Source organism: Ranitomeya imitator, chromosome 2 (genome assembly GCF_032444005.1).
Source record: "Ranitomeya imitator isolate aRanImi1 chromosome 2, aRanImi1.pri, whole genome shotgun sequence".
In the NCBI taxonomy this organism is placed as follows: Eukaryota; Metazoa; Chordata; class Amphibia; order Anura; family Dendrobatidae; genus Ranitomeya; species Ranitomeya imitator.
The window spans coordinates 721,399,984-721,419,917 of record NC_091283.1 but is presented as its reverse complement, the minus strand read 5'-3'; the positions used below and the strand labels follow the sequence as shown (position 1 = coordinate 721,419,917).

At 39.5% G+C, this 19,934-nt stretch overlaps 1 long non-coding RNA gene across 1 annotated transcript; it reads left to right on the top strand.

The window, feature by feature from the left end:
• Positions 1-4,935: 4,935 nt before the first annotated feature.
• LOC138667726 (uncharacterized) lies at positions 4,936-15,549 on the top strand. The gene is made up of 3 exons (XR_011318910.1): positions 4,936-5,054; positions 14,191-14,343; positions 14,708-15,549. It is a non-coding gene; the product is annotated as an uncharacterized lncRNA (long non-coding RNA).
• Positions 15,550-19,934: the final 4,385 nt, after the last annotated feature.

The following is a 19,934-nucleotide window of genomic DNA, read 5'->3' as shown; positions in this document are numbered from 1 at the left end:
GCTGCAACCGGCAGCCTCCGTTCCTAAGAATGAGCGAGTGAAGGACCTTTGATGACGTCGCGGTTTGTGATTGGTCGCATGAGCGGTCACATGAGCGGTCACGCGACCAATCACAAGCCGCGACGTCATCGAAGGTCCTTCACCCTGCATTCTTAGGAACGGAGGCTGCCAGTTACACCGCTAAGGTTCAGGGTCCATCGGAGGGGTGAGTATATCCATATTTTTTATTTTTATTCTTTATTTTTTACATGAATATGGATCCCAGGGCCTGAAGGAGAGTTTCCTCTCCTTCAGACCCTGGGAACCATTCCAGGATCACTTCCGATATTTGTGTCTCATTGACTTTTATTGGTATCGGGTATCGGTATCGGCGATATCCGATATTTTTCAGATATCGGGCGATACAATCCGATACTGATACTTTCAAATATCGGAAGGTATCGCTCAACACTAATCATCATACTGCCGAACAAAAAGTGGAATAATACGCAATCAAAAAGACAAAAAGACAATAAAGACAAATAACCATGCTACTGGTGAAAACGCCATTTTGTCCCGCAAAACACAAGATGTCACACAGCTCCATCAGCGGAAAAATAAAAAAATTATAGCTCTTAATAAAGCAATGCAAAAATTATTATTTTTTCTGTAAAATAGTTTAAATTGTATAAAAGTGCCAAAACAGTAAAACTAAATTAATGAGATATTGCTGTAATCGTACAGACTAAAAAAATAAAACTGCCTTATAAATTTTACCACACACAGAATGGCATAAACCTCCCAAAAGAAATTCCTGAATTGCTGGTTTTTGTTTGTTTTCCCTCACAAAAATTGGAATGGAAAGCGATCAAAAAATAACAAGTGCCCGAAAATGATACCAATAAAAACGTCAACTCGTCCCACAAAAAACAAGGCAGCACATGATTCTGTGTGCCAAAATATGGAAAAATTATACTCAAAATGTGGGGATACAAAAACTATTTTTTGCAATAAAAAGTGTCTTTTAGTATATGACAGCAGCCAAACATAAAAACCTGATATAAATCTGGTATCCCTGTAATTGCACCAACCAGAAGAATAAAGTCACATAATTACTTATACCGCACGAGAAACAGCGTAAAAAATGAATAAAACCAATTCTTTGTCTACTGTTCAGTTTTTCATTCTGCCTCCCAAAGATCACAGTAAGGCTTGGTACACATTTATCCTCCGCTCTGCGTTGAGAGCTTACATCTGGGTTTCCATGTAAATCTCTGAAATACGTGTTTCAGACGGAACCCTCGGAGAAATTTCCCTATAATGAGGCAGATGGAGGCACTGTAGGCTCCATCTGGCCTGTGATCCATTGGTATCCATCTTTTTAGGATTGCATAAAAGTGCCATGGGCACAGTTTTGTGCACGTCTGAAAAGAAGGACACCGCTGAAGAGAGGCCAGACGGAGACCAGAGTAACTCAGCTGCTTCATTATAGTGAATAGATCCCTCAGGGTTTTCTTCTGAATCACGTCACTCAGAGATTTACATGGAAACCCCAAAGTAAGTGCTCAGTGTTGAGTGCCATATAAATATGATCCCAAACATTATGTAAAATGTTCCCAATAAAAGCTTCAACTCAATCCATAGCAGAATGGCAGGTGCTCAATCAGATCCGTTATCTGTTAAAGGAAATATAGGGGGGTTCCACATTACTGAAAGTACTAAGGCTAGGTTCACATTGCGTTATGGCAGTACATTTAACGGACTACGTTACACCGTGGCATAACGCGGTGTAACATAGTCCGTTAACGCTGCCATAGACTGCAATGTCGGACGCATCGCTAGTGCACGCCCACAATGGGCATGCGCTAGCGATGTGCCGTCATTGAGTGAGAGACCCTGAGACGTGGGCTGCAGCATTTCCGTGTCTGTCACCACTAGCGCAGATAGAGCTAGCAGATGCTCTATCTGCGCTAGCGCAAAGTAACGCCGGCACTTGCGCTAGCAGCAGCCCGTTAGTGTATGTGCTGAACGGGCTGCTGTTAACGCAATGTGAACCTAGCCTAAAGCTCTGGAAAAGCGAAATGCAAAGTACTGGTCACCACAGCGGCAGTTTGCAATTTTCACTTGGCAACATTCCATGCTGCATGTTTCTGGAAAATGCCTATGGAGTCAAATTCAGCACTACACCTGTAGATAAATTCCCAAAGGGATATAATTTCCAAAATGGGGTCACTTGAGCGGGGATTCTGCTTTTCTAGCAATTGCTCTGTTTATGGAGTTGGCAAACTAGTCGAGGAAAATCTGTGCTCCAGTAGGCAAATAACTCTCCGTTCCTCCCGAGTCTCTCCGTATGGCTAAGTAGTACTGTACAGCCACATATGGTGTATTGCCACATTCAATAGAAATTGTGGGACATTATTTTTTTAAAAATTTCAGGTTAAAACTAAAAATAAATGAAATAAAAATGTAGTTATTTTTTCTTCATTGCTCCATGGTATAAAATTCTGCGACACATCCATGGTGTCAATATGATCACTTCACCCCTAAATTAATTCATTGAGAGGTGTAGTTTGTAAAACAGGGTCACTTATGGGGTTCTGCTGTTCTTGCACCTCATGGGCTCTCTCAGTGGGTCATTGTACCTGCAAAATATAACAGCTAAATCTGGACCTCAGATTGTTGTAAAAAAAAATTCTTATCCCTTAGAAAAATTAAAAACAGTGGGCTACAACAATATTATTGTGAGGAAAATGTGATTTTATTATTTTCTCAGCTCAACGTTATAACCTTCTGTGAAGCACCAGGGGGTTCAAGGTGCTTACCATGCATCTAAATACATTCCTTGAGGGGTCTATTTTCCAGGGTTTTCACTGTTTAGGCACATCATGTGCTCTCCAAATGGGACATGATGTGCGCTAATGATTCCAGAAAATGTTACATTCAAAAAGTCGAATGGCGCTCCTTCCTTTCTGAGCTCTGCTGTGAGTCAAAACAGTGGTTTTCTCCCTCAAATGGGGTATCGGCATACTCAGGAGAAATTGCACAACAAATTGTATGGTATAATTCCTCCTGTTACCTGTATGAAAATTCAATATTATGAGCTAAAAACATATCTGGGGGAAAATTTTATATTTTTTTTATTTTTACAGCTTAATGTTATAAAGTTCTGTGAAGCACCTGAGGGTGCAATGTGCTTACCACACATCTAGATCAGTTCCCTGAGGGGTCTAGTTTCCCACAAGTTATCACTTTTGGGGGATTTTCATTGTTTAGTCACATCAGAGGCTCTCCAAACTCGACATGGCGTCTGACAATTGTTGCAGGAAATTCTGCATTCAAAAAGTCAAATGGTGCTCCTTACCTTCCGAGTAGTGTTGAGCATTCCGATACCGCAAGTATCGGGTATCGGCCGATATTTGCGGTATCAGAATTCCGATACCGAGTTCCGATATTTTTATGATATCGGGAATCGGGATCGGGATGAATATTCATGTGTAAAATAAAGAATAAAAATAAAAAATATGAATATACTCACCCTTGGACGCTCCCTGGTTGTAACCGCTGCAACCGGCAGCCTCCGTTCCTAAGAATGAGCGAGTGAAAGACCTGCGATGACGTCGCAGCTTGTGATTGGTCGCATGAGCGGTCACATGAGCGGTCACGCGACCAATCACAAGCCGCGACGTCATCGAAGGTCCTTCACCCTGCATTCTTAGGAACGGAGGCTGCCGATTACACCGCTAAGGTCCAGGGTCCACCGGAGGCGTGAGTATATCCATTTTTTTTATTTTTATTCTTTATTTTTTACATGAATATGGATCCCAGGGCCTGAAGGAGAGTTTCCTCTCCTTCAGACCCTGGGAACCATTCCAGGATCACTTCCGATATTTGTGTCCCATTGACTTGTATTGGTATTGGGTATCGGTATCGGCGATATCCGATATTTTCGGATATCGGCCGATACAATCCGATACTGATACTTTCAAATATCGTTAGGTATCGCTCAACGCTACTTACGAGCCCTCCTGTGTGTCAAAACAGTGTTTTTCTTCCTCATACGGGGTATCGTCGTGCTCAGGAGAAATTGCGCAAGAAATTTTGAGGTTTTGAAAAATTTCCTGTTACCCTTGTCAAAATAATAATTTTGGATCTGAGTTAAATTTTTTTGGAATCAAAGTTAAATGTTCATTTTTTTCCACATTCCAAAAATTCTTGTGAAGCACCTGAAGGGTTAACAAACTGCTTGAATGTGGTTTTGAGCAGCATCTTGAGGGGTGCAGTTTTTAGAATGGTGTCACTTTGTGGTATCTTCTATCATACATACCCCTCAAAGTTACTTCAAATGTGATGTGGTCCCTAAAAAAATGATGCTGTAAAAATGAGAAATTGCTGAGGAGAAGCCGCTTAAAGAAAAAGTTACAGGTCCGTGAGAGCCAGAAATCTTGCATGTTTTTAGTTGACCAAATTCTTATTTCCACCATAATTCGCTAAATAAATCTTGCCAAATCAGAGATGTTGATTTTCTGGATTTATTTTCCCATTGTGACTCTCATAGTTGTGGTCTACCTATGATGTCAATTACAGGCCTCTCTCATGTTTTTAAGTAGGAGAACTTGCACAATTGGTGGCTGACTAAATATTTTTTTTCCCCCCGACTGTGTACAGGACAAAAATACTAATTCTCTATGAAATGTAAATAATTGTTATACAGTTTACAATAATAACCTAAGTACAGTTATTGCTGAAGGCATAAGTGATTTATATTTTATGAACAAAGGCCATAATTTAGAAGATGATTAGTTATGTTTAACGACAGTACACCCATTTAGTCCATCATTAAAGTGACGTTAAATTAATACATTTGAACACAATCTGGCATTAACAATCATTATATTGCAAAAGAAGCATTAAAACCAGCAATTAGTGGCAAATAAAAGCACTATCCTTTACCAGATCAGAAAGAACAGTTTTAAATATCTAAGCTTATTATCTTGACTTGCTACCAACTTTTATCATGTCAGCCAAAGGTGGAAGTACCCAGTGCTCAAAGCCAGCATGTGACAAGTGCTCAGATCGTAAGTAAACTATTTTATTTCATTTTATTAAATATCATTAATTGCTCTGCTTGGAAAATGATTTATTAAATTGTTTTCTGTGCTTTATGGAACATTTTAATCTCATGACATCAATGCATTGTCAGTCCTTTTCATTTTTTTTTCCACAAATGGGATAAGAGGCAGTTTTCCCTATTGCACTGCTAGCATCAAATTCTCTTTTAACAGAGCAATTAAAAAATGATCAGAGGCAATATGGACAACATTAAAGACAGCATAACCCTATATAGGATTAGAAAACATATTTAATCTCTAACAATCATGATAGGTTTCCATTGGAATTGCAAAGCAAATATTGTTTTGTGCGTGAAAGCAGCTGAGATGTTACCTACAACATGGGTATAGGTGCATTACTGTTTTTGCTTAAAAAAATACATAAATATTAATGTTTAGCTAATCTTGCAAAAACTGTAGGTTTTAGTTATACACAATAGTGTCCAAGCGAAATACCCATATATAAACAGATTACATTAATGGGACTCTGTCACCAGGTTTTTTCTATGTAATCTAAGAGCACCATAATGTAGGAGCCGAAACTATGATTCCAGCAATGTGTTTCTTACTGGGATTTGTTTTGCAGCTTCAATACAATCAGTGTTTTACCAGCAGGAGATTATCATCACAGGAAAATTAGCTCCATGCCTCATAGTCCAACCATACCCCAGCACTAATTATCAGCACTCTCTCAATGTACAATGCAGACATAAAGCTGTGGTATGGGGTGGGCTATACACAGCTCAACACCTAAGCTGTACCCAGTGAACTACGTGATATATCTCTGTAATTAGGGTCTCTGCCAATATTTCATGCTGCTTTCAGATTACATGACAAAACCTGCTGACAGATTCCCTTTAAATTACCCAATAAGGCTTGATCAAACGCCTATATGTTTAGCTGCCTGGAGCCCTAATCAGTCATTCATGGAGCCTATTTCGAATATGTTGAATATGCTGCACAAACAATCTTTTAAATAACGTATCCATCATGTGCAAAGATAACAAGAAATATAGTAATATACTTAGAAGTTGATATGTGGATGGGAGCTTTAAATCATTACCTCTTGTGCGCACAATGATTCTCAGTATCAGGCCAGGGTCACACTAGTGTAGAATACAGACGAGTGCTATGCTATCTCATCACCGTATTTTTTTACCTATATCGTCCAAGTCTTGCCAATGCAAGCCTATGGGTGCTATAAAAAATCGGACACCACACAAACCATCTGTCTAGCTTGTGACAAATACGCACACATTTTCCTCATTTCAGCCCATTGAGTAATTTAATTCCATGGTGAAAAGCAGTGAAAAATGTAAAACCATACGCGTATCTTATGGATGTCATACGGATTGGAGAAAATCACATCATTGCATTGCAAACACATTAGACATGGATGACCATACAGAGAACACTTGTGCGACTCTTTGCAGGGAGACTCGGACCGATTTTTCTTACGTTTAGTGTGACCCCAGCCTAAAAGACAGAAGTGTATCTAGCTGAGTTCACATTGCCATCAGATCCTTACTGATTAACCATGAAAATGGAATGTTTATTTCAGAAAATTTGCTGAAACTAGTACAATTTGATGGAAAGACAAAAATATTATTTTGGCGTTTTTTCTTGTGCAGTTGTAAAATGTGTTTAAATCACATGTCTAAAGGAAATGTATCATCAGAAAATAACTTTTGTTAATTTCAACTTTTGTGTTAAATGTGTTAAATGTATTGTTAAATGTAAAAAAAAGTTAAATTTCCATGCCACAATTAGTATTAAGAACATAAATGAGAAATCCTGCAATATTCATAGTATCCACATGGTTTTTTTTAGACTCTACCTTCCTGTTTTATCCACAAATTCATTAGCAGCAATGAACAAACTCTGACCCTATCTTTTGTGTGGAAACATCTAATGAGTAGTGTTGAGCATTCCGATACTGCAAGTATCGGGTATCGGCCGATACTTGCTGTATCGGTATTCCGATACCGAGTTCCGATATTTTTGTGATATCGGAAATCGGTATCAGAGTGTGCGGTGCGTATGGTTCCAAGGGTCTGGAGGAGAGGAAACTCTCCTTCAGGCCCTGGGATCCATATTAATGTAAAAAATAAAGAATAAAAATAAAAAATATGGCTATACTCACCCCTCCAAAGGACCCTGGCTGTCACCTCTGCGAGCGTCTGCCTCCGTTCATGAGACTGTAGTGAGTGAAGGACCTTCGGTGATGTCACGGTCAGGTGAGCGGTCACGTGACGTCATCGAAGGTCCTTCACTCTCTACAATTCTCAGGAACGGAGGCGGACGCTTGCAGCGGTGACAGCCAGGGTTCTTCGAAGGGATGAGTATAGCCATATTTTTTATTTTTATTCTTTATTTTTTACATTAATATGGATCCCAGGGCCTGAAGGAGAGTTTCCTCTCCTTCAGACCCTGGGAACCATCAAGGATACTTTCCGATATTTGTGTCCCATTGACTTGTATTGGTATCGGAACTCGGTATCGGCGAGATCCAATATTTTGCCGGTATTGGCCGATACCATCCGATACTTTCAAATATCGGAAAGTATCGCTCAACACTACTAATGAGTGTGTGCAAAAGTTTTTCTGTCTAAAACTGAGGCAGAATTGTGATGTTCAGTGGGAAAAATAAGTTTTCCCACCTACAAAGAATGGAGAAATCTGTAATTTTTATCATGGGCACACTTCAACTGTTAGAGACAGAATCAAAAAAAATCCAGAAAATAAGATTGCATTATTTTTACATAATTAATTTGCATTTTATAGCATGAAATAAGTCTTTGATCACCTACCAACCATCAAGAGTTCTAGCCCTCACAGACCTGTTACTTTTTCTTTAAGAAGCCCTCCTACTGTGCTCTCATTACCTACATTAATTGCACCTATTTTAACTCTTTACTTGTATAAAAGACAACTGTCCACACACTCAATCAATCACAATCCAACTTCTCGGACCATGGCCAAGACCAAAGAGTGCCTAAGGATACCAAGGACAAAATTATAGACCTGTACAAGGCTGTGATGCGCTACAGGACAATAGGCAAACAGCTTGGTGAGAAGGCAACAACTGTTGCCGCAATTATTCGAAAATAGAATAACCACAAGATGACTGTTCATGGGGCTCCATGAAAAATTTAGCTTGATGCAGTAAGGATGATTCTGAGAAAGGTTTGAAATCAACCCAGAACTGCACGGTAGTACATAGTCAATATTCTGAAGACAGCTGGAACCACAGTCTCAAACATTACCATTAGTAACACACTATGCCATCATGGATTAAAATCCTGCAGGGCACCCAAGGTTCCCCTGCTCCCTCCAGCACATGTCCAGGCCTGTTTGAACTTTGTCAATGACCATCTGGATGATCCAGAGGTGGTATGGGAGAAGGTCATGTGGTCCGATGAGACCAAAATAAAACTTTATGGTATCAACTCCATTCATTGTGTTTGGAGGAAGAAGAAGGATAAGTACAATTCCAAGTATACCATACCAACTAAGAAGCATGATAGGGGAAACATCATACTTTGGTGGTGATTTTCTGCAGAGGGAAGAGGATGACTGAAGGGAGAATGGATGGGGTCATGTATCGCAAGATTTTGTCCATCAACCTTGTTAACTCAGTAAGAGAATTAAAGATGGGACATGCCTGGATCTTCCAGAATGACAATGACTCCCAACACACAGCCAGGGCAACTGAGGAGTGGCTCCTTTAAAATCATTTCAAGGTCCTGGAATGGCCTAGCCAGTCTCCAGACCTGAATCTGATAGAAAATATTTGGAGTAATAATAATAATAATATTTTTTATTTATATAGCACCAACAAATTCCGCAGCACTTTACAATAAGCGGGGACATGTTCAGACAATAAATCCAGTACAAGTTAAAACAATTTAAACAGTGACATTAGGGGTGAGGTCCCTGCTCGCAAGCTTACAATCTACAAGGAAATGGGGGGACACAATAGGTGAAAAGTGCTTGTTATTTCAGGTCTGGCAATTATAATAAATAGGGATTTTCATATAAAGCTGCATGATCCGGTCATCAGCCCGTGTGTATAAGTGCAATAGTCAAGTATCAAGAGCAGTTATCATGTGCATGGAGGGTGTGGAGACAGATGAGTAGTAGGGTGCAGATTCACATGCAGATAATATTTGGAAGGAGGGAACAGGACAAAGTTAGTTTACTGAGTAGTTGATTTGGTAGGCTTGTTTGAAGAGATGGGTTTTTAAAGCGCGCTTGAATAGGTCGGGGCTAGGTATCAGTCTGATCGTCTGGGGAAGTGCATTCCAGAGAGCTGGCGCAGCACGAGAGAAGTCTTGGAGACGGAGGTGCGAGGTTCGGATTACGGGGGATGTTAGTCTTAGGTCATTTGTAGAACGGAGGGCACGTGTAGGGCGATAGACGGAGATGAGAGAGGAGATATAAGGCGGTGCAGAACTGAGGAGAGCTTTGTGGGTGAGAGAGATGAGTTTATACTGGACCCTGTAGCGAATGGGTAGCCAGTGTAATGATTGGCACAAGATGGAGGCATCGGTGAAGCGGCTGGACAGAAATATGACCCTGGCTGCCGCATTTAAGATGGATTGGAGAGGAGAAAGTTTGGAAAGAGGGAGACCGATCAGAAGAGAGTTGCAGTAGTCCAGACGAGAATGAATAAGAGCGACAGTAAGAGTCTTAGCAGTTTCAAAGGTGAGAAAAGGTCGGATTCTGGAGATGTTTTTAAGATGCGGGTGACAAGAGCGAGTGAGTGATCGGATATAGGGAGTAAATGAAAGTTCAGTGTCGAATATCACCCCAAGACAGCGGGCATGCTGCTTGGGAGTTATAGTTGAACCCTCCAGGGTAATTTCGATGTTGGGTAGAGTGAGGTTAGTAGAAGGGAGAAACAGAAGTAGTTCAGTTTTGGAGAGATTTAGTTCAGGAGAGAGCCGTAAGGAGGAGTGGGCCAAGGTTTCTGCTGCAGTGTGTGCTGAATTGATCAAGAGCTGCAGGAAACGTCTGACCTGTGTAATTGCAAAGAAAGGATTCTCTGTTAAATTTTAAGTTCTGTTTTTCTATTGCATCACATACATATTTTATGCAATAAAATGCAAATTAATTGTGTAAAAATCATACAATGTGATTTTCTGGATTTTTTTTCTTTACATTTTTTCCTTACATTCTGTCTCTCACAGTTGAAGTGTAACTACAATAAAAATTACAGAGCTCTTGATTCTTTTTAGGTGTGAAAAGTCTGCAAAATCGGCAAAATTTACATTTTTCCCCACTGTACATACTATGTGTCACATTTATTCATAATATTTATAAAAGATTTGCTCTTTTCTAAAAATGTATATACATTTTTTTTGCTTTTAATCTAAAAGTCAAATAATACATTTTGTAGACAATTTAAAAAAATGCATCAAATTTATTATCATGCATGAGTTACTGTTATAAATGTGTTTTATTTTAAGATTTGTCTTATTTTATGCAGTCTCATAATTGGAAAGGAATACAAAACATGAGAAAATCTTCCCTATTTTTTCAAATAATGTTCAAAAGGTCCACCCAGAAGTTTGCAGAAATAATATATCTTTGTATCTTGTTAGCTAGTGTATAAATTTAGTCTTAACTACTGTGGACTCTCAGAGATTTCATATTTTTCCAGCCAAATCTTGTTGAGCATGTTTTATTTTAAGGGGGGTGTCTGGCCTTAGGCTACAAGTCTGAAGTCACCCTATGTGACTGCAGACTTGTGAATCCTCACATTGTGTGCACTGCATGCTTTCAAAATACCCTGGTCGTGGCACCAAACACATGACTGCAAATATATGATTTGCAAACATGCAGCAGCGTGCCGACTAAACATGTGCGGCTCGTTGAATGCAAGTATATTGGGGGAGGCCTGACAAGTCTAATCAGAATGTGGCTAGAAGTATTCAAATTGCAAACTTACAGTCACATGACCACCTGCTCCCAGCACCAGAGGATCCTGACAGCACACATTGTGAGTTCTGTGAGGATTCACAACTCTACAGTTGCATGGAGTGTCTGAAGATTTATAGCCCAAGTCTGCACAACCCCTTTACAGATATTTTGCTGAAATTAAATGAAAAAAGAAAGGGTAGTCATATTTATTGTCATCTTCAAACTAGCTTCTCTAAATTGTAAGTTCAGAATAAATTTTAGCAAATTATTTCTGAATAGCTCACTAAAAGGTTTCTGGTTGTAATATTTTTTTCAAAAATAATCAACACATTATAATATGAAAATAGCAATTTCTCTGTTACGATGGATTCACACATATCAATTTTTAAAAAAATTGCCACTGTAGCTGTTGCTACATATCAATTTTTAAGCCTAAACCAGGAGCAGAATCTACAGGAATGTGGAATATAATGGAAATATTTGTGCAGATTATGAGTGACTTTAAACGTGGAAAACTTGTGAAATGCTTCTTCTAGGTATAATTTATTAACAAAAATCTGGCACTTTAACAAGGGTATATAGACTTTTCATATCCACTGTGTACAGCTCTGGCAAAAATTAAGAGACTAAAACATCAAAACCCTGTCAACGGCAGCCCAATCTCCTGACCTGAACCCCATTGAAAACCTCTGTAATAAAGAGGATGATGGATAATCACAAGCCATCAAACAAAGAAGAACTACCGTATATACTTGAGTATAAGCCGACCCGAGTATAAGCCAAGACCCCTACTTTTGCCACAAAAAACTGGGTAAAATTATTGACTCGAGTATAAGCCTAGTGTGGAAAATGCAGCAGCTACCGGTAAATGTTAAAAATAAAAATAGGTACCAATAAAAGTAAAATTAATTGAGACAGCAGTAGGTTAAATGTTTTTGAATATCCATATTGATCAGGAGCCCCATATAATGCTCCATACAGTTCATGATGGGCCAGATAAGATTCTCCATATTGAAATATGCCCCGTATAATGCTGCACAAAGGTTGATTATTGCCCCATACGATGCTCCATAGAGACATTTGCACCATACAATGCTGCACAAATGTTGATTATGACCCCATAAGATGCTCTATTGAGACATTTGCCCCATACAATGCTGCATAAAGGTTAATAAGGGCCCCATAAGTTGCTCCATACAGACATTTGCCCCATACAATGCAGCACAAATGCTGATTATGGCCCCAGAAGATGCTCCATAGAAACATTTGCCCCATATGCTGTTGCTGCGATTTAAAAACAAAAACATGACATACTCACCTCTCGTCGCTCAGGCCCCTAGCACTTGCAATATTCACCTGTCCCATTTCCACCGCCAGGTGCCTCTCTGTCTTCCGCTTCCTCTGCAGTGACTGTTCAGGCAGAGGGAGCGCACTATACACACCATCGTGCCCTCTGACCTGAACAGTCACTGCAGAGGACGCGGAAGACGGAGCGGTGCCCAGTGGTGGAACGAGGATAGGTGAATATCACGCAGTGCTCACCCTTCCCATTATACTCACCTGCTACCGGCGCAGTCCCTGCTTCTTTCTTTCAGATGGTCTCCGGGCGCTCACAGCTTCTTCCAGCGTTGAGCGGTCACTGGTACTGCTCATTACAGGAATGAATCTGCGGCTCCACCGCTATGGGAGTGGAGTCACGTCCATATTCATTACTGTAATGAGCGGTACCATGTGACCACTCAACACAGGAAGAAGCTGTCAGCGCCCAGAGACCATCAGAGATGCAGGGACCTTGTCAAGAGCAGGTGAATATGTCACAGCCGCTGATCCCCCTCCCCCACCAATAATGACTCAAGTTTAAGCTGAGAAGGGCACTTTCAGCCTAAAAAAATGGGCTGAAAATCTCAGCTTATACTCGAGTATATAAGGTACTTAAATTTTAGCGCCAAAAGCAGTGTGAAAGACTGGTGGAAAGCATGCCAAGATGCATGAAAGCTGTAAATAAAATAAAAATCAGGGTTATTCCACAAAATATTGATTTCTGAACTCTTAAAGTTAAAGTTAAAACATTAGTATTATTGTTTCTAAATGATTATGAACTTGTTTTCTTTGCATTATTTGAGGTCTGATAGTACTGTTTTTTTAATTTTGACCATTTTTGTTAGGAGACGTGTTGTCAGAAGTTTATAGAATAAAAGAACAATTTACATTTTACTCAAAAATATACCTATAAAGAGAAAAATCAGACAAACTGAACATTTTGCAGTGGTCTCTTAATTTTTGCCATATCTGTATCAGTTATCTTTGCATGATGATTCACCATTTATAAGCATTTGCTTCATAGGTGTGATAGCAAACTATATATTGTAAGCCTTTTTATCTTTCTGCCTTGTGTGCTCATATGCAAATGATTATCAGATTAGTTAGAGAATAATTTGAATAGAGGACTCATTATTTTTATACTGTACTGATCACTGAATTGCAATTTTATTTTCCTGTTCTACCTTTACATAATGACACATCATTAGCCTGTCATCATGTAGTTAAAATATTAGGTACTCAATTACAGAATATTTCTGTACATTCTAAAGTAACTCATACACTATTTATTCCTAACACAATTTACTGACTTAATATTTATGAGTACTTGTATCCAAAATAGCTCTCATGCATAAGTTAGGAAATAGCCAACGTACTATATAACCATTAGACATGACTACAGATAAACAAGAAGGGATATTAATCATAATTGAGATAATAATGAAATAAAATGTTTCGTACACTTGTTAGATTCTTGGGTTTAAATTCCAGTATCATGTCGGATGCAGCTAGTTTAGTATGCACCCACGGTGCTGGTTGTCTATTAGCGCGCGTGTGTGGAGGGTTTTAAGGGGTTACCAATAGCATTATGTAAGCAAACAATATTTTTTTGGTATGTGGTATTTCACAGCTATCTTCTTTTAAAGACTAGAATCAAATGTGCCTTTTTGCAGCTGTGTTGTAATGCATTTTATGAGCAAAGGCAAGAAGTGAATCTAAAGAGAAGAAAAACTATAATCAAACAATTATTATGTTTTCTTGCTTTGGCTTTGCAAACTGCATTTTTATTTCATCCTTAGTAAGACTATTGTTAAAAAAGTGGTGCAAATAAACTTAAAAAAATGATTTTTCTCTATAGCTTGTCAACAAACTACACAGAAAGACTGTTGTGGAGGAAGTTCTGGATGTGGAGGAAGTTCTGGATGTGGAGGAAGTTCTTCTGGATGCGGAGGAAGTAGCGGACAATGTGGAAGTGGTAGACAGCACACCCACTGCCATCATACTACCCCTGGTATGTGAATTTTCCATACTACATATGATACACAGACACAATGGAGCTATTTGGTGACATCTGTTGAAGTTCACAGTCTTTTTGCTAACCTTAATTGTGGCTTAGCTGTGCCTTTTTGGCTCTTGAAATGCATATCCAGCCCTAAGTAAATCCAGAGCTAAGTAAAATCAAAGAAATGGAATCCAATTCTGGATTATTAGGCATCCATAAAAATGTATATGAAACCAGTTCCAAATTAGAAAATCTACAAATACAATTTTAATTTGTGGATCATTAGATCATAAATCAGTTATGTCGTATTCTAATGCAAATTATCCAAATTAGTCTAAGTACTGATATTCTTTTTATCTCTTTCAATTTTTAGATCCTTGCCAGAAGAAATGAGAGGAAAAAAGAAGCAATGGGAGAGCTGAAAAATCATTTTAATTTAGCTTTTAAGTAATTAATTTAATTAATCAAGACTGCATACCTCTAATACTAACCCTTACAATCAAGCTATTAAATAAATCTAACATGGTATTCATCCTATATAATGCTCAGCTTATTTTACACCACTTTTAAATTGGCAGATGAAGAAATGAAATAGAGTCAAACCGATCATGAAAGTGATGATACAGGAAAATGAGGTGCAGAAAAAAAAACATAAAACGTTATGTAAAGCATGAAAGATTCAGGTCTCTCAGAAGGGAAGAATTTATCATATCTAATTGATATTTAAATAGAAAAAATAAGTCTTAAAACAGGGAGCTTCTTTTTTTCATAATTTTTTCTAACATTATGTGGTTAGAAAATACCCATTACCATTTTTATGGATGAGTGAGAACTAAAATGCTCAGATGCTTGTTACTCAAACTGAGCAATTACTAATGCTCGGATGCTCATTTCGATTAGCGCGTATAATGGGAGTCAATGGAAAATACTAGCATTTTTCCAGGCGACACTACAAAGAGGTCTGGGGGAGGGCAATTAAAATATGGATGGAAAAAGTGCTGAATGTAAGGAGAAGATGATTTGGAAGACCCCTGAAATCATCTCTGACTCCCAGATCACTACTGAGAACAATGGTTTGAAACTTTTACTAAAATTTAAGGACTGACAATAAAACATTCAAAATCAAAGAGAAATTGGAGATAATAGGAAAAAAAGTTAAGAAATAAACTTTCTTGTATAATGACTTGTATATACGGCAAAATTTTAAAAGGATTTAAAAAAAACAATTTAAGTAAATCAAAATTAATATTTTTATTTAAAATTGGAAAATTTTGTGTAATTTATGAAAGAAGGAAGGAAGAACAGTCAAAATTTGATTGAAGAGGGGCTCAGAAACATCATTTATTAGACATAAAGGAAGGTCTTATGCACATTCTATTTAATTTTCATGTAATGGTATTCCTAGACTCAAAATGGCTATGCACTGCAAATCCATTCACATTAGAAGGCACCAATATAATATATAATGATAATAAAATGATAAGAACCTTATCACAGGTGACGCAGCTCGCCATATTCCCTGCGCCAGGACACATGATTTATTTATCAAGTGGAAAACAGAATATACAATGGGTTATCCTATTCACACTAACCGCTACACCGGACTACATTTACCCAGTCTGTTTATCAGACCCACAACACTGGTAATTTTCCCTTTGCTAGGACACATGATTCCTTAACTCAGCAGCATACAGTTTCTGATTAAGGTCTACTCGAACGAAAACGTTTAATTGGTCACTGTGTGCAAAATATATTGGAACCCCTTTTTTTTCAAAAGGATACATTTTGAGTGCCAAGTTTTTAACTTATATTGTTATCACTCCTTTGTCAGCACTAAGAACCCTTTTAGACAAGACGCTAGCAGCAGGTCAGCGCAACACCTCCAAGGCATAAAGGGACAGCTCATGCCAGTTTTGAGATACAATAGTTGAAGGTCGCAGCAATATTAAGGAGTATGGTGGTTTTGTCCAGGTATTGCTTGACCATCTTTAAAAAGTTTTTCCACCATGTCAAAAATACCCGGTCATCCGGGCTGGAGGCTGGGAATGTGTCAAGAAATTGGCCCAGGCCTTTGACAGTGTACCCCTGCCTCTGCTGTCCCTGGTGTGTGTTTCTCTTGCCTCTCCTCCTTGGTTGGGTCAAGGAAGATTGCCCCCTGCTGCTAGCGTTGTCTGATGGGAATTTTTTCATTAAATTTTTCACAATGTCCTTGGGGTATGGCACTATTTTAGTAGATCTCTCCACCTTAGGAGAACATCTAGTACTCTTTTTTGGCCAAGTATATATAACTAGATGGTGGCACAATTCTAACTCATCGTGTATTCTAGAATATATGTATATAAATAACAGCCACATAGCATAGAGCAGAGGCCACGTAACACAGACAGCCATGTAGAATATTACACAGCCATGTAGTATATAGGAGCCACGTAGTATATAACACAGACACGTAGTATATGACATAGCCCACGTAGTATAAAACAGTGCCTATGCAGTATATAACAGCTCACGTAGTATATAACACTTCCCATGTAGTATATAACACAGCCCACGTAGTATATAACACTGCCCAAGTAGTATATCACACTGCCTATGCAGTATATAACACTACCCATGTAGTATATAACACTGCCCATGTAGTATATATTACACTGCCAACGTAGTATATAACACTGCCCATGTAATATATAACACAGCTCACATAATATATAACACTGCGCACATAGAATATAACACTGCCCTCGTAGTATATAACACTGCCCACATAGTATATAACACTGCCCACATAGTATATCACACAGCCCATGTAGTATATAACACTGCCACAAAGTATGTAACACAGCACACGTAATATATAGCATCCACGCAGTATACAACACAGGACACGTAGTATTTAACATTGCCCACGTAGTATATAAAATTGCCCACGTAATACATAACACTGCCCACGAAGTATATAACACAGCCCACATAGTATATAACACTGCCATGCAGTATATAGCATCCACACAGTATATAACACAGCCCATGTAGTATATAACACAGCCAATGTTGTATATAACACAGCCCACGTAGTATATAACACTGCGCATATAGTATATAACACAGCCCGCGTAGTATATAACACTGCCACTTAGTATATAACACAGCCCACATAATATATAGCATCCATTCAGTATATAACACAGCCCACGTAGTATATAACACTTCCCACGTAGTATATAACACTGCGCACATAGTATATAACACAGCCCATGTAGTATATAACAATGCCACAAAGTATGTAACACAGCACACGTAATATATACCATCCACGTGGTTTATAACACAGCCCACGTAGTATATAACACTGCCCACGTAGTATATAACATTGCCCATGTAGTATATAACTCTGCCCATGCAGTATATAACACAGCCCACAAAGTATATAACACAGCCCACATAGTATATAACACTGCCACGTAGTCTATAACACAGCCCACATCATTTATAGCTTCCACGCAGTATACAACACAGGACACGTAGTATTTAACATTGCCCACGTAGTATATAAAATTGCCCACGTAGTATATAACACTGCCCACGAAGTATATAACACAGGCCATACAGTATATAACACTGCCCACGTAGTATATAGCAGCCTTGCAGTATATAACACAGCCCAAGTACTATATAGCACTATGGGCACCATATCCCTGATAAAAGAAGAATGAAAATAAAAAATAGTTGTATACTCACCCTCCGGTGTCCAGCGAAGCTGTCCCTATGCGCGCGATGCGGCCGCCAGCTTCCGTTCCCAGTGATGCATTGCGAAATTACTCTCTCACGAGACCGCAATGCATGGCCTGGCGCGTCACGATAAGCGGGAAAGGTGCCGGAAGGTGAGTATATAATTATTTTTTTTTCCTATTTTTAACATTAGATTTTTTACTATTGATGCTGCATAGGCAGCATCAATAGTAAAAAGTTGGTCACACAGAGTTAATAGCAGCGTTAACGGACTGCGTTACACCGTGGCATAACACGGTGTAACGCAGCCATTAACCCTGTGTGAGTGCTGACTGGAGGGGAGTATGGAGGGGGCACTGACAGAGAGTAGGAAGGGGCGAAGTCACGGCCGGACTGTGCCATTCGCTGATTGGTTGCAGCCGGAAGCCGTGACCAATCAGCGACGCAGGATTTCCGTGACAGACAGACAGACAGACAAACAGGCAGAAGTGTCCCTTAGACGATTATGTATATATAGAGATGCAATGGCCATGGGAAAAGCAGCGGTACATAAAGTCAGCCATATGTGCCAAGCTCCTTAAAGCCAACACTTCTCAGTCTTTGCCATGATGATGACTCTCCTTCTCCTCTTCGATTTCTTCTTCAGCAGCCCTCAGGTTATGACCAATATCACACACGACCATGCCTGGTTGTCTGTTCAGCAGAGAGAGCCTCAGATCTGTCTGGCCTGTTATTCCTTTTAATAACTCTGCCATAATGTCTTCTAGTATTGAAAGATAGGAGACAAAAAAAGCGCAAATAGGGTCTTATCCCCAGGATTGTTTCTGATCAATTGTGAGAGAACTGCTCACCTGGTAGTACACAGTACAAGCGTGTAGTTTGTCAGCTGCTGCAGATCCACAGGTCGGCGCTGCGACCTCTCAGAACCGTTATAATAGATGAAATGTGGATTACATCCGCGCTGCTGCGACAAATAATAGATCCAGATATACTTGCAAGATGTTCGGGTGGTTTATTCAACGCGTTTCGAAGCTCATGGCTTCTTCTTCAGGAAGTTTCCACACAAAGATAGCCTTTGTGTGGAAACTTCCTGAAGAAGAAGCCATGAGCTTCGAAATGCGTTGAATAAACCACCTGAACATCTTACAAGTATATCTGGATCTATTATTTGTCGCAGCAGCGCGGATGTAATTCACATTTCATCTATTATAACGATAATGTCTTCTAGACAAATCAACTTCAGCAGAGCCTGTTGCTGCTCCACTGCCGCAGTGCTGCTGAGCTTCCAACTTCCGGTTGATGTGGACAGCATACTCTGAGATACCAAACCGGAGATGAAGGAGGGGGTGCAGGAACTGGTGAATAAGGAAAGTGGTGTAAAAACTGGTAGAAGAATGACAAGCAATCCTTGGCATCGTTAGCACTTGTGACGTGCAAGGGCAGGACTTGGCCCCTGCCTCCACAATGTTCACACAGTGTGTCATCAGGGAAATTTAGCATCCCTGGCCACAAATGCTTGGCAAACAGCCTTGAAATTAGCCCATTTAGTGTTTGGGCATTGGGTGGGTGGCTGCTATCTTTCTTTGTCATTCCAATGCCTGGGATAGAGACAGCTTAACGCTGTGCTGGGACAAGGATTTGTAAGTGACTGATGATGGTGCCTCTTAATGTGCAAGCACAGGTTCTGGGTGGGAGACATTTGTGCCAGTGTCATGGACAGGGGAGTGGCAAGCACCTAGCACAGGAAAATAAGCAGTGGGGTCACCTGCTGGCACAAATTGTGGACTCAGGCATTCAGCCCACAGAGTCGGGTGCTTAGATGACATGTGCCTGATCCTGCTGCTGGTGGTTAGGCACTTAGTAGTCAGGCC